A 14,441-nucleotide genomic window follows, 5' to 3' on the forward strand; every position below is an offset into this window, starting at 1 on the left:
TTATACTCATTAACGCCATATTTGACATACTGAACATATTTCTTACCCAAGTGTACTCTAACATGAACTTTATATACATACTCATTGCATGTCTCTGATGTTACTTCAGACATACATGAGCCCATGTTTGACTTACTGGACATATTTCTGGCAAATTAGTCCTCAATCATTAACTTTTCATACAAACTCAAAGGCTCCTGATAATACGTCAGTCGTAGAGTATTGCATATTTGACTTAATGGAAATATTTTAGCAAATTAGTCTTCAATTATGAACTTTCTATAGATACTCATTGACTCCTTCTGATGATACCTCAGCCGTAGAATATTGCATATTTGATCTAAAGGACATATTTCTGACCAAAGAGTACTTGATCTTGAACTTTTCATACATTACCCTTGACTCCTTCTGATGTTACTTTACCCATACAAAAGTCCATATTGAACACATTTCTGGCAAATTAGTCCTCGATTGTGAACTTAATATACATACTTATTGACTCCATCTGATGTGAGATGTCATACAGGAGTCATATTAGACTTGATTAAATTTTTTCTGTACCAGGAGTCCTCGATCATGAGCTTTATATTCATGCCTCATTCTGATGTTACTTCAGCCATAGAGTATTGCATATTTGACCTAACGGACATATTTCTGGCAAATTAGTCCTCGATCATGAACTTCATATATACACTTATTGACTCCTTTTGATGTTACTTCTCTCACACAGAAGTCCATATTACACCTACGGAAATTATTTCTGACAAATTATTCCAAACAGTACATGATCTCGCAATTTTTATATATACTTACTGACGCCTTCTGATGTCACATCAGCCATACTGTTGTCCATATTTGACCTCATGAACATATTTCTGGCCCAAAAGTACTCGATCTTGAACTTTCATTACATACTCATTGATTCACTCTGATCTTACGTCAGCCATATAAGAACCCATTTTGACCTACTGAACAAATTTCTGGCAAATTATTCTTCAATGATGAACTTTTTATATAAACTCATTGACTCATTTTAATTGATGATTTAATTGATTCACTACTTTCTTACTTCAGCCATATATGAACCCATTTCTGACCTACTGAACAAATTTCTGGCAAATTAGTCCTTGATGATGAAATTTCTATACAGACTCTGGTGTTACATCAGTAACACCAGTAGTCCATATTTGACCTAAGGAGCATATTCCTGGCCCAAGAGCGCTTGATCTTGAACTTTCTAAAGATACTCATTGATTTCTTCTAATTTTATTTCAGTCATGAAGAAGTCCATTTCATGAATTTTGTATACATACTCTTTGCCTCACTCTGAAGTTACTTCAGTCATACATGAGCCCATGTTTGACCTACAGAACATATCTCTGGGAAATTAGTCCATGTTCATGAACTTCATATACATACTTATTTACTCCATTTTATGTTAGATAGGCCAGACAGTAGTCCATATTTGACCGACTGAACATTTTTTCTGGCCATAGAGTATATTGTTACAGTAGACGGAGGACAGACACAGGTATAACGTTTCACAGTCTTTATTATGACCACAGGAGAGCAAGGAGAATGAAACAGGTGAGATGACTTGGAAGTAGTTTGACTAGAATGGATGATAATAGGAATAGTTACTGTCCTTATCTTTGTAGGGAGTTGAACGCTGGAGACTGGAGATCGCTGGAGTACTGGGAAGCAGACGGGAACACACTCACGAGGCAGACGAGGAACACAAAGGGAATCGAGACGATGGAGACAGGTAGGTATTCGAAGAGGAGTCCTTGAGGTAAGCATATACTTGTAAGGGTATGCAAACGAGACCGGACGTGGAGTACTGTGAGTGTGATTGTTTTATGGGGCTGCTGATGAGGGGAGTGATGAGGTGCAGGTGGCGGTGATCAGTATTCAGGAGATGGTGCGCGCTGTGATTGGGTGACGTTGGAACCTGACGTGTCTGTGACAGTACCCCCCCCTCCACGGCCCGCTCCAGAGGGCCGAGAACCCCGACGCCGTGGTGGTCGTCCTCTTCCCCGCGGTGCCGGTTTCTCAGGGTGACTGTCATGGAAGGTTTGGAGTAAACTGGGGTCTAAGATGTCGTCCCTTGGGACCCAGGAGCGTTCTTCGGGACCATATCCTTCCCAATCCACCAAGTATTCAAGCTGACCACCACGACGCCGGGAGTTCAAGATTTCTCGTACCTCGTACGCAGCTCCGTCCTCCACGATGAGTGGAAGGGGGGGTTTGGCGGGAGCCACGTCAGGTCCTGTGGGAAGAACAGAGGGATGGTGAGCTTTGAGGAGTGACACATGGAAAGTTGGATGTATACGGTACCCTTGTGGAAGACGGAGTTGATAGGTGACCGGGTTGACCTGCTTGACGATGGGGAATGGGCCAATGAACCTGGGACTCAGCTTTCTGCAGGGCAGACGCAGTCTGATGTCACGGGTGGATAGCCAGACCATCTGACCAGGCTGGAATACTGGGGTGTTAGAGCGTCGAAGGTCGGCTACCATTCTGCGTCTGCGCAGGGCTCGTTGCAACTGGTGGTGTGCTGAGTCCCAGACCCTCTCGCTCTCTTGGAACCAGTAATCCACTGCAGGGACGTTGGAGGGTTCCCCATCCCAGGGGAACAGTGGGGGTTGGTAACCGAGTACGCATTGAAACGGTGTAAGCCCAGTAGTTGACTGTCGGAGAGAGTTTTGGGCGTACTCGGCCCAACCCAGGAACTGGTTCCAAGAGTCCTGGTGGTCATGACAGAAGGTACGGAGGAAGTGGCCAATCTCCTGAACCTTCCTTTCCGTCTGCCCGTTCGACTGGGGGTGATATCCAGATGTGAGGCTGACGGCCACACCTAGGAGTGAGTAGAAGGACTTCCATACACGGGATATGAATTGAGGCCCACGGTCGGAGACGATATCTTCTGGAATTCCGAAGTATCTGAAGACTTGGTTGAAGAGTATTTCGGCGGTCTCCATTGCAGTAGGTAATCCAGGAAGTGGAATTAAACGACATGACTTTGAGAACCGGTCCACAACAACTAGGATGGTGGTGTATCCGTCTGAGACAGGGAGATCAGATATGAAGTCCACTCCTAGGTGTGACCAGGGGCGATCTGGAACGGGCAGCGGAAGGGGTTTCCCAGCTGGCAGATGACGAGGAGACTTGGAGATGGCACACTCCCTACAGCCCTGCACGTACCTTCTGACGTCGGCTGCCATCCCTGGCCACCAGAAGCGTTCTTTCAGCAACGAGAGGGTCTCATTGGCCCCCGGGTGACCAGTGCCAAGTGACGTGTGGGCTGAGTGAATGGTGGGAGTGCGTCGTGTCCGTGGAAGATAGAGCAAGCCTGGTGGACAGCCCGGCGCAGGGTTAGTGGAGGCATTGGAGGAGGGAATGGTCTCTTCTGACCACATAATGGGACTCACGATGAGGGAGCTAGGAATAATGGGTTCAGGTACCTCAGTCTTTTCTTCAGGGGCATGCAGACGGGAGAGAGCATCCGCTTTCACATTTTCCGTACAAGGACGGAAGGAGATGGTGTAGTTAAAGCGGGAGAAAAACATGGCCCAGCGAGCTTGTCTAGGGTTCAATCTTTTCGCAGAGCGAAGGTACTCCAAGTTTTTGTGATCTGTTAATACCAAGAAAGCATGCTTGGCTCCCTCCAGCCAATGACTCCACTCTTCCAAAGCAAGCTTGATCGCTAGAAGTTTCCCTGTCTCCGATGGAATAGTTGACTTCCGCCGGGCTGAGCTTGCGGGAGAAGAAGGCGCATGGATGGAGTCTACTTGGGGTCCCCTGCTGCTGCGATAACACCGCTCCCACTCCGGTGGTTGATGCGTCCACTTCAACAATGAATTGTTTCTCTGGATCAGGGTGTACGAGTAAGGGAGCGGTGGTAAAGGCTTCTTTGAGCTGGTTGAAGGCGTTGGTGGCTGCCGGGGTCCAGGACAGAGACTTGGGCTCGTTGCGGAGTAAGCTGGTGAGTGGATGGGCGATAGAGCTGTAACCTTTGATGAATCTTCTGTAGAAATTTGAGAAACCGAGGAAGCGCTGGAGTTCTTTAATGGTGGTGGGTTCTGGCCAGTTGGTAATGGATTCCACCTTCCTCTCATCCATCCGGATGCCACTGTGGTCGATGTTATATCCCAGGAATGAAACGGAGGGTTGATGGAATGTGCATTTTTCGGCCTTGAGGAACAGATGGTATTGGCGAAGGCGGGTGAGGACCTCCGCAACGTGTTGGCGATGTTCGGCCTGGCTCCGGGAGTAGATGAGAATGTCGTCTATGTAGACCAGGACAAACCGATGGAGAAACTCCCGGAGCACCTCATGAATGAAGTCCTGGAATACGGAGGGGGCGTTGACTAGTCCATACGGCATGACCAAGTACTCGTAGTGGCCAGTAGGGGTGATGAAGGCGATGGAAAGCGGGTAGATTTTTCCTTTGGGCACTGGTTCACCCGGAAGCAGGTCGATGGCACAGTCCCATGGCCGGTGTGGAGGCAGCTTGGAAGCCCGCTGAGGGCAAAATACGTCGCTGAAGGGGGCGTAACACTCGGGGATATCCACAGAACGTTGTTCAACAGGACTTTCGATGGACGTGGCGCAGAGAGAGAGATCAGGTGAGGAGTTTGGTGGAACTGGCAGATCCGTCAAACAGTGCTTGAAGCAAGTGTCGCCCCACTTCAGGACTTCGCCCGTTTTCCAAGAGATGGTCGGATTGTGCTGCTCCAACCAGGGGCGCCCCAGAACCACGTCAGCGGTTGAATCCTCCAGAACCAGCAGATGTGCCTCTTCTTGATGTAGAAGTCCAACTTGAATGTTAACGGGTCCAGCCACAGAGCGGACGCGCTTACGGCTCAGGGGTCGGCCGGTTATGGAGCGGATCTTGTAGATGGTCGTAGTCGGAGAGGTCTTGATGCGGAGTTGACGGCAGAGGGCACCAGAGATGAAGTTGCCGGCGGACCCCGAGTCGATGAGCGCGACCACTGTAAGTGAAACATTGGTGGCAGTAAGATTGACGGCAGTAGTGAGTGGTTTCATCTTATGAGTAGCAGGAATAATGGCACTCACCAGGGGTCACGGCGGTCGTGTGGGGCATGCAGCAATCACATGCCCCAGTTCACCACAGTAGAGACAGAGACGAAGGGTGAGTCGGCGGCGGCGTTCTTCATAGGATAGACGAGAGTTTTCTACTTCCATGGGTTCTTGAGCTGGTTCTGGAGTGCTGACAGGTTTGGATCGGCAGAGTGGCACGGTGGAGAAAAACTGGTCCTGGTGCTCTTGGAGGCACGCCTGCATGCGAGTGGCGCAGCGGATGGAGAGCTGGATGAACTTTTCTAGGCCGATGTTGTCCTCGCATGCAGCGAGTTGCAGCCGCACCCGAGGTTCCAATCCTTGCCAGTAGTTTGTTATCAGGGCTTGTTCGTTCCATCCGCTGAGGGCTGCAAGCGTTCTGAACTGCAAAGCATAATCATAAACAGACATGGAGCCTTGTCTCAAATTATAGAGTTTCTCACCAGCTGAAGAGTCTGTAATGGGTTTCCCGAATACCTCCCGGAAGTGGGAAATAAACGACGAGTAGGATTGGGTTACAGCGCCCTGCTGGGACCAGATGGAATCGGCCCATTTTAATGCTTTGCCGCTGAGCTGAGAGATAATGAACGCTATTTTGGCAGTGTCACGAGGGTACAGGTGCGGCTGCATCTCCAGGACCAGTGTGCATTGCAGCAGGAACCCGCTGCAATCCTCCGCCGATCCTGAGTAGGGCACCGGTTTGGCCATGGGACTGGCGTACGGCGGCAGTGAAGGAGGTGTGTTGACGTGCTCTGTGGGGCTAGCTGGTGCTGGTGCAGGTGAAGATGGAGGAACTGGAGATGGTGGCGATGGTTGAGTTATTAACGTGCGCCGAAGCGCATCTACCAAATCCTGAAAGGGGTCGGGTTGGCTCATCCTGGGTCAGCGGTGTGGGTCCGGTCTTCTGTTACAGCAGACGGAGGACAGACACAGGTATAACGTTTCACAGTCTTTATTATGACCACAGGAGAGCAAGGAGAATGAAACAGGTGAGATGACTTGGAAGTAGTTTGACTAGAACGGATGATAATAGGAATAGTTACTGTCCTTATCTTTGTAGGGAGTTGAACGCTGGAGACTGGAGATCGCTGGAGTACTGGGAAGCAGACGGGAACACACTCACGAGGCAGACGAGGAACACAAAGGGAATCGAGACGATGGAGACAGGTAGGTATTCGAAGAGGAGTCCTTGAGGTAAGCATATACTTGTAAGGGTATGCAAACGAGACCGGACGTGGAGTGCTGTGAGTGTGAGTGTTTTATGGAGCTGCTGATGAGGGGAGTGATGAGGTGCAGGTGGCGGTGATCAGTATTAAGGAGATGGTGCGCGCTGTGATTGGGTGACGTTGGAACCTGACGTGTCTGTGACATATATGACATTGAAGTTTTTAATATATACTCATTGATGCCTTCTGATGTCACATCAGCCATATAGAAGTCTATATTTGACCTAATGGACATATTTCTGGCAAGTTAGTCCTCGATCATGAACTTTCTATCTTCCTTTTGATGTTACTTCACCCAATAAGGAAGTCCATAATTGTCACAGACACGTCAGGTTCCACCTCACTCCCTTACCCACGCACTCAATCACCAGCATACTAATCACCGCCATGACTAATCAGCACTGCAATCAGCACCAGCATAAAGACACCACACTCACACACACACACACACTCAATGATTAACTTATGTTTTGCATAGAAGAGATTAATATAACATATGCTGTTGCATTACAATACATTCAATAACTAACATGTAAGTTATGAATATAGAAGAAATTACTATAACATATGTGCTGCTGCATTGCAACATGTAATTTATGCACTGTTTCCTTGCATTGTATACAAGAACTAACTTATTCCTCATGCACTGAAGAGAAAACACATAACATACATGGTGTGGCAATGAATGAAGTAACTCATTCGTTGTGTATTGAAGAGCATTGCATTGCAGTAACTTAATCCATTGTGCAGTGAAGAAATAACATGACAGGTTCTTGTCAGTGCTTTGCACATAAGAACTAACTCTATCCCTTGTTCATTAAGAGACAACAAATCACGTATGCTGTTGCACTGCAATAAATACAAAAATGAACTGTTCCATTGCATATAATAACTTATGTTGTGCATAGAAGAAATTAACATAACACAACGCTGTTGCATTGCAATAATAATAAAAAAAAATCATTGCATTGTATACAAGCACTAAATGCCATTGTGCAGTGATGAATAACATAAGCTATTCACTGTTTCAATTGCATTGTATACAAAAACTTATTAACTTATTTTTTTGTGCTTTGTTCAGTTAACACATAACACAGTTGAACTGCATTGCATAAAATAACTAATTCTTTTGGTATTGAAAAGAAAACATAACATGTGTGTTACATGTGCACTCTGTTTTGGACTTGTTTTGGACTTGTGTTGTTCCATTTCCCGCCACTAGTTTATCACCATAGTTACTGAGCACTCCAATCATTACATTCAGCAGTGTCTAATCACTACCTTGTTATCCCCTGTATATAAGCCCTGTGTTTCCTGTCATGTGTTGTCTGGTATCGTTCATGTGTAGTTTGATATATGTTCCTGCCTGTTCCTGCCTGTTCCTGCCTGTTCCTGCCTGTTCCTGCCTGTTCCTGCCTGTTCCTGCCTGTTCCTGCCTGTTCCTGCCTGTTCCTGCCTGTTCCTGCCTGTTCCTGCCTGTTCCTGCCTGTTCCTGCCTGTTCCTGCCTGTTCCTGCCTGTTCCTGCCTGTTCCTGCCTGTTCCTGCGGATATTCTAGTAAAAGACTTGTTTAGATATATTTCTCCTCGTCGTGTGCTTTATACACCAGCTAACGTAACAGAATACCGGACCGAAAACAGTTAGACAGATTGCGGCGTGTTTAGTGTTTGTTGTTTTCCGTCTCAGTGTTTTTTCGTGTTTCACTTTACGTCCCCGTTAACCATGTACACACCCGCATTTCTGTTAATCTGCCTTGAGCAGAAGGACCGCTCCCTCGAGGAACATTTGAAGGACTTTCTGTTTCTTGCACCATCGACACATTTCCCGGACAGCAGCCTTTGCAATTTTCTGTTTGCCGGCCTGAACACCGCCACCAAAGCGCTGCTGTCTGGAGAAGGGCCTCAAGGGAGCTTCCCTGAATACATGGAGTGGGTGCTGGCATCATGTGGATCGTTGATGACTGTGGGTTTCTGCGACAACGACGCCAGTCCCACTCCCACTCCAGTGCCCAGCCAGGAACCATCAGACGGCGTGGAAGGAAAGCACGACCCCACCGAAGACAGAGAGCCCGCCTCCACCGTGATGCAGGAGCCAGCGACCAGCGGAACGACTGAGCGTAACATCGCCGCGGAGACGGAGCCCAGCGTGTCTGACCAGGTGCGTGAGTTTGCTGTTACCATCGCCGAGGGAGACAGTGTGGAAGACGAGGGCTTGGAAGGGAGCTCCGCCCACACGCCCGCCACTGAGAGTGAGTTCCAGGCAAGCACTATGGATTATTTTGAATTTGGAGAGGAGTTCCTATCCCTGGAAAATCCTGAGACTGTCTACCCCATTCTTGATGAACTGGTCCCACCCAGCCTCCCTCTCCCACCTCCTCTCCAAACCCCTGGTAATGACTTTGTCTACCTCTCTTCCTCTGCTATTTTGCCTGTTCTCCAGACCACAACCTTGCCTGCTACCCAGCCCTCGCTGTCTCACATCACGCCCTCAGCTCTACACCAGCCTCCTCTCAGTGGCGTGGCTACACCTGGGGCCTGCTGTGAGCCAGCTTCAGGCGATGAGGATCCTGCGGTTCCACCCCCGGCCTCAGGTCACGTCGTTACACCTCGACTCATTGTCCTGACTCCTCCGCCTCTGCTTCTGCCACCCTCGTCTACAGCAGTGACCATCGAGTGTTCGGCTCCACTGGACTCCCTCGGTCCTGCGACTCCGCCTGGGTCAGTCATCGCCATCACTTCGCCACGGACTTACGGGTCGTTCGAGTTTCTCCGACCCTCCACCCCTACGGCTCCGTTGGGCTCCGCCTTTCCTCAGACTCCGCCTCAGCCCTCAGTCGTTCCAGCTCCACCTCAGCCCTCCGGTACCCTGCTGCTGCCTCGGGGGGCCGTCGCGAGGAATCCACATCAGCCATATAGAAGTCTATATTTGATCTACTGAACATATTTCTGGCCCAAAAGTAACGTTCTATACATAGTCATTATACATATCTTGAACTTTCTATACATAGTCATTGACTCTATCTGATTTTTTGAAGAGTCCATATTAGACTTAATTTTTTTGTGTCCCAAGAGTCCTCGATCATGAGCTTTATATACATGCCTTATACTGATGCTACTTCAGCCATAGAGTATTGCATATTTGACCTAATGGACATATTTCTGGCAAGTTAGTCCTCGATCATGAACTTTCTATCTTCCTTTTGATGTTACTTCACCCAATAAGGAAGTCCATAATTGTCACAGACACGTCAGGTTCCACCTCACTCCCTTACCCACGCACTCAATCACCAGCATACTAATCACCGCCATGACTAATCAGCACTGCAATCAGCACCAGCATAAAGACACCACACTCACACACACACACACTCAATGATTAACTTATGTTTTGCATAGAAGAGATTAATATAACATATGCTGTTGCATTACAATACATTCAATAACTAACATGTAAGTTATGAATATAGAAGAAATTACTATAACATATGTGCTGCTGCATTGCAACATGTAATTTATGCACTGTTTCCTTGCATTGTATACAAGAACTAACTTATTCCTCATGCACTGAAGAGAAAACACATAACATACATGGTGTGGCAATGAATGAAGTAACTCATTCGTTGTGTATTGAAGAGCATTGCATTGCAGTAACTTAATCCATTGTGCAGTGAAGAAATAACATGACAGGTTCTTGTCAGTGCTTTGCACATAAGAACTAACTCTATCCCTTGTTCATTAAGAGACAACAAATCACGTATGCTGTTGCACTGCAATAAATACAAAAATGAACTGTTCCATTGCATATAATAACTTATGTTGTGCATAGAAGAAATTAACATAACACAACGCTGTTGCATTGCAATAATAATAAAAAAAAATCATTGCATTGTATACAAGCACTAAATGCCATTGTGCAGTGATGAATAACATAAGCTATTCACTGTTTCAATTGCATTGTATACAAAAACTTATTAACTTATTTTTTTGTGCTTTGTTCAGTTAACACATAACACAGTTGAACTGCATTGCATAAAATAACTAATTCTTTTGGTATTGAAAAGAAAACATAACATGTGTGTTACATGTGCACTCTGTTTTGGACTTGTTTTGGACTTGTGTTGTTCCATTTCCCGCCACTAGTTTATCACCATAGTTACTGAGCACTCCAATCATTACATTCAGCAGTGTCTAATCACTACCTTGTTATCCCCTGTATATAAGCCCTGTGTTTCCTGTCATGTGTTGTCTGGTATCGTTCATGTGTAGTTTGATATAGTAGCTATACTATATATAGATATAGTAGCTATACCTTTTGATGTTACTTCACCCAATAAGGAAGTCCATAATTGTCACAGACACGTCAGGTTCCACCTCACTCCCTTACCCACGCACTCAATCACCAGCATACTAATCACCGCCATGACTAATCAGCACTGCAATCAGCACCAGCATAAAGACACCACACTCACACACACACACACTCAATGATTAACTTATGTTTTGCATAGAAGAGATTAATATAACATATGCTGTTGCATTACAATACATTCAATGACCTAATGGACGAACGACTGAGCGTAACATCGCCGCGGAGACGGAGCCCAGCGTGTCTGACCAGGTGCGTGAGTTTGCTGTTACCATCGCCGAGGGAGACAGTGTGGAAGACGAGGGCTTGGAAGGGAGCTCCGCCCACACGCCCGCCACTGAGAGTGAGTTCCAGGCAAGCACTATGGATTATTTTGAATTTGGAGAGGAGTTCCTATCCCTGGAAAATCCTGAGACTGTCTACCCCATTCTTGATGAACTGGTCCCACCCAGCCTCCCTCTCCCACCTCCTCTCCAAACCCCTGGTAATGACTTTGTCTACCTCTCTTCCTCTGCTATTTTGCCTGTTCTCCAGACCACAACCTTGCCTGCTACCCAGCCCTCGCTGTCTCACATCACGCCCTCAGCTCTACACCAGCCTCCTCTCAGTGGCGTGGCTACACCTGGGGCCTGCTGTGAGCCAGCTTCAGGCGATGAGGATCCTGCGGTTCCACCCCCGGCCTCAGGTCACGTCGTTACACCTCGACTCATTGTCCTGACTCCTCCGCCTCTGCTTCTGCCACCCTCGTCTACAGCAGTGACCATCGAGTGTTCGGCTCCACTGGACTCCCTCGGTCCTGCGACTCCGCCTGGGTCAGTCATCGCCATCACTTCGCCACGGACTTACGGGTCGTTCGAGTTTCTCCGACCCTCCACCCCTACGGCTCCGTTGGGCTCCGCCTTTCCTCAGACTCCGCCTCAGCCCTCAGTCGTTCCAGCTCCACCTCAGCCCTCCGGTACCCTGCTGCTGCCTCGGGGGGCCGTCGCGAGGACTTTGTCACGGACTCAGAGGTCATCGGCATCACTCCGCTTCTTCGGCTCTCTGTCTTTGCCCGAGGATCCCTCTTCATCGGCGGCGCTGCTTCCACGCCTCCCCAAGGTGGTTTGGAACGATTCACCACCTCGGCTCCTCCCTCCAGCAACGCCTCCATGGGTCACCGTCCTGGCTGTGGCCTGGAGCATCATCTGGACTCCTCTGCTCAAGGCCATTCACTGGATTTCACCACCATCTTCACCGCCCTGGACTTCACCAACTTCTCCACCTCCCTGGACTCTGGCACTTCGCCTCCTCCCCGATAGCCGTCCGCCTCCCGAACCGCCTCCTACACCATCTGCACCATCTCTTCTTTCATCTTCCCCTCTCCACGGCACGAGGACACGCCTTTCCGGGAGGGGGCGATATGTTACATGTGCACTCTGTTTTGGACTTGTGGTGTTCCATTTCCCGCCACTAGTTTATCACCATAGTTACTGAGCACTCCAATCATCACATTCAGCTGTGTCTAATCACTACCTTGTTATCCCCTGTATATAAACCCTGTGTTTTCTGTCATGTGTTGTCCGGTATCATTCATGTGTAGTTTGGTATATATTCCTGCCTGTTCCTGTACTCTCCTGTATTCTCCTGTGGATATTCTAGTAAAAGACTTCTTTAGATATTTCTCCTCGTCGTGTGCTTTATACACCAGCTAATGTAACAATGTGCTGTTGCATTGCAATAAAACAATAACTTTCATTTGGTTTCTGCAATAAATAGGTAATAAGTTCTGTTGCATTGCAATACATACAAGAAGTAACATATAAACCTTGCATTGTATACAAGAACTAACTTTATTCCGTTATGCATGGAAGAGTTGGTACATGCTGTTGCACTACAATTATATGTTATATGTAACCACTGTAGTCACGTTGACTAGTTTAACAATGTGTTTAACTACCTTACTGGACCTCAAAAGGTGCAATGACAATGCTGCGTTCGTGTGGATATGTGGATCAGATACCCTCGGATTTCATCAAAAATATCTTAATTTGTGTTCTGAAGATGAATGAAGGTCTTACGGGTTTGGAATTAATGACAGAAATTTCATTTTTGAATGAAGTAACCCTTTAAAGTCTCATTTGTTAACATTAGTTTATGTAGAAGTAACAAACAACAAGCAATACATTTGATACATTTTTATTATTCATCTTTACAAATGTCAGTTAATAACATGGTGGTTCATTGTTTTTTCTTGTTAACACAACATAATTTTTTTTTAGATTTCTGCAACACACCAAACATGGATGAAAAGAGTGAAGGACAAGGTTATGGCTCATCAATTTTAAGGTAAGATAAATAGAGCTTTTTATGAAAAATAATCAGAATTTTACCATTTTGAGATCACACACACAGGACCTTTTGAGAAGACTAATTTTTCCTGTCTGCTCACTAGTCACTCTGGTCAGTCCCAGTCTAGTCCTGTCATATCAAGCTCCGATCTGCTCTGGTCTCTGCCCAGTTTACCTGTGCCTGCAGTGCAACCCTCTCCAGTCCCGGATGTCTACAGGTTTTGGACTCATGCCTCAAGGTTTCTGCGCATACATCTCTCCTCTGGATTTGTTGATCTTTCCTGGACTCATTCTGGTTACCAATCTTTTCACCTGGCCTTTGACTATGCTCACCTGTCAGCCATGTACAGAGCCCAATTTTGTTCAATAAATGTTCTGAACTACCTTTGCTGTTTATTTTTTATTTATTAAACATGTCATTGTATGTCATTTTTACTCTTCAAAGTGTACATTTGAAGGTGTTGTTTTTAATTGATTAATTTGATGCCCATAAATAAGAATAAACAATATATATAAATATAATATTAAGTATTATATAGTATTATATAATGTCGAGTGATTAAAAATTAACCACAAAATATAACACGCAGAATGGGAAATATTTATAATCTATACCATTAAAAAAAAAACGTTGTCAGAACGTCGTGTCGCAGTTGCTCAAAGTTGCGCTATAAAGTTGCTACAGCCCTGTGGCGTCTTACGTTATCACAATGTTGTGGGCACGTAGACCGCGACGTTGCCATAGTAGAACGGCAACGTACCACAGACGTTGCCACAACATAAATGTATTTGCTGGGAAGTCGTCATTTCAACATAAAAGAACAGACATCAGTCGAAGTTTTCAGTGGCGCAACAATAGTGTATTTGCTCCCCGTTACAGCTTTTACTGCAATTTACGCGGTTTCGAATCCGCTTTTTGCCGAGCTCGCTCCTCTCTATTTTCCCATCACATATCACATAAGAAAGGCATTTATTTTCAATAAAAATTAAAATAACATTCTAAAAGTGGAAATAACCTGCCTTACGAGTGTTTAATAATATTAAAAGTATTTATTGGGCAGGGTTAGCAGCATGTTCTCTTTCAATATTTGCCACTAGAGGGCAGAATAAGACAGGGAATCAATTAAAGATCGCATTGTAGTTATGTTGACCTACTGTTACAAGTTGGTGCTCCAAAATCCCAGAGGTTTATCGTGGGAATTTGCATCCATGCCTGGCATGCATTAATTCCAGTCTAACCTTTAGTGAGGTTAAATGTAGCCCAGCCCATAGTAAATATAATAATTTACAGTGCAAATAGTTGTAGATGCTATTTACACTAAGTGAAAATAGGGATACATCCTATATACACTAAGTGACAATTGCAGCATTTTAACAATATGCTATTTATGCTAGGTGAAAATAGTGATATATTCTATTTACACCCTATAAAAGTAGAAGTT

Source organism: Chanodichthys erythropterus, chromosome 9 (genome assembly GCF_024489055.1).
Source record: "Chanodichthys erythropterus isolate Z2021 chromosome 9, ASM2448905v1, whole genome shotgun sequence".
NCBI classification, from domain to species: Eukaryota; Metazoa; Chordata; class Actinopteri; order Cypriniformes; family Xenocyprididae; genus Chanodichthys; species Chanodichthys erythropterus.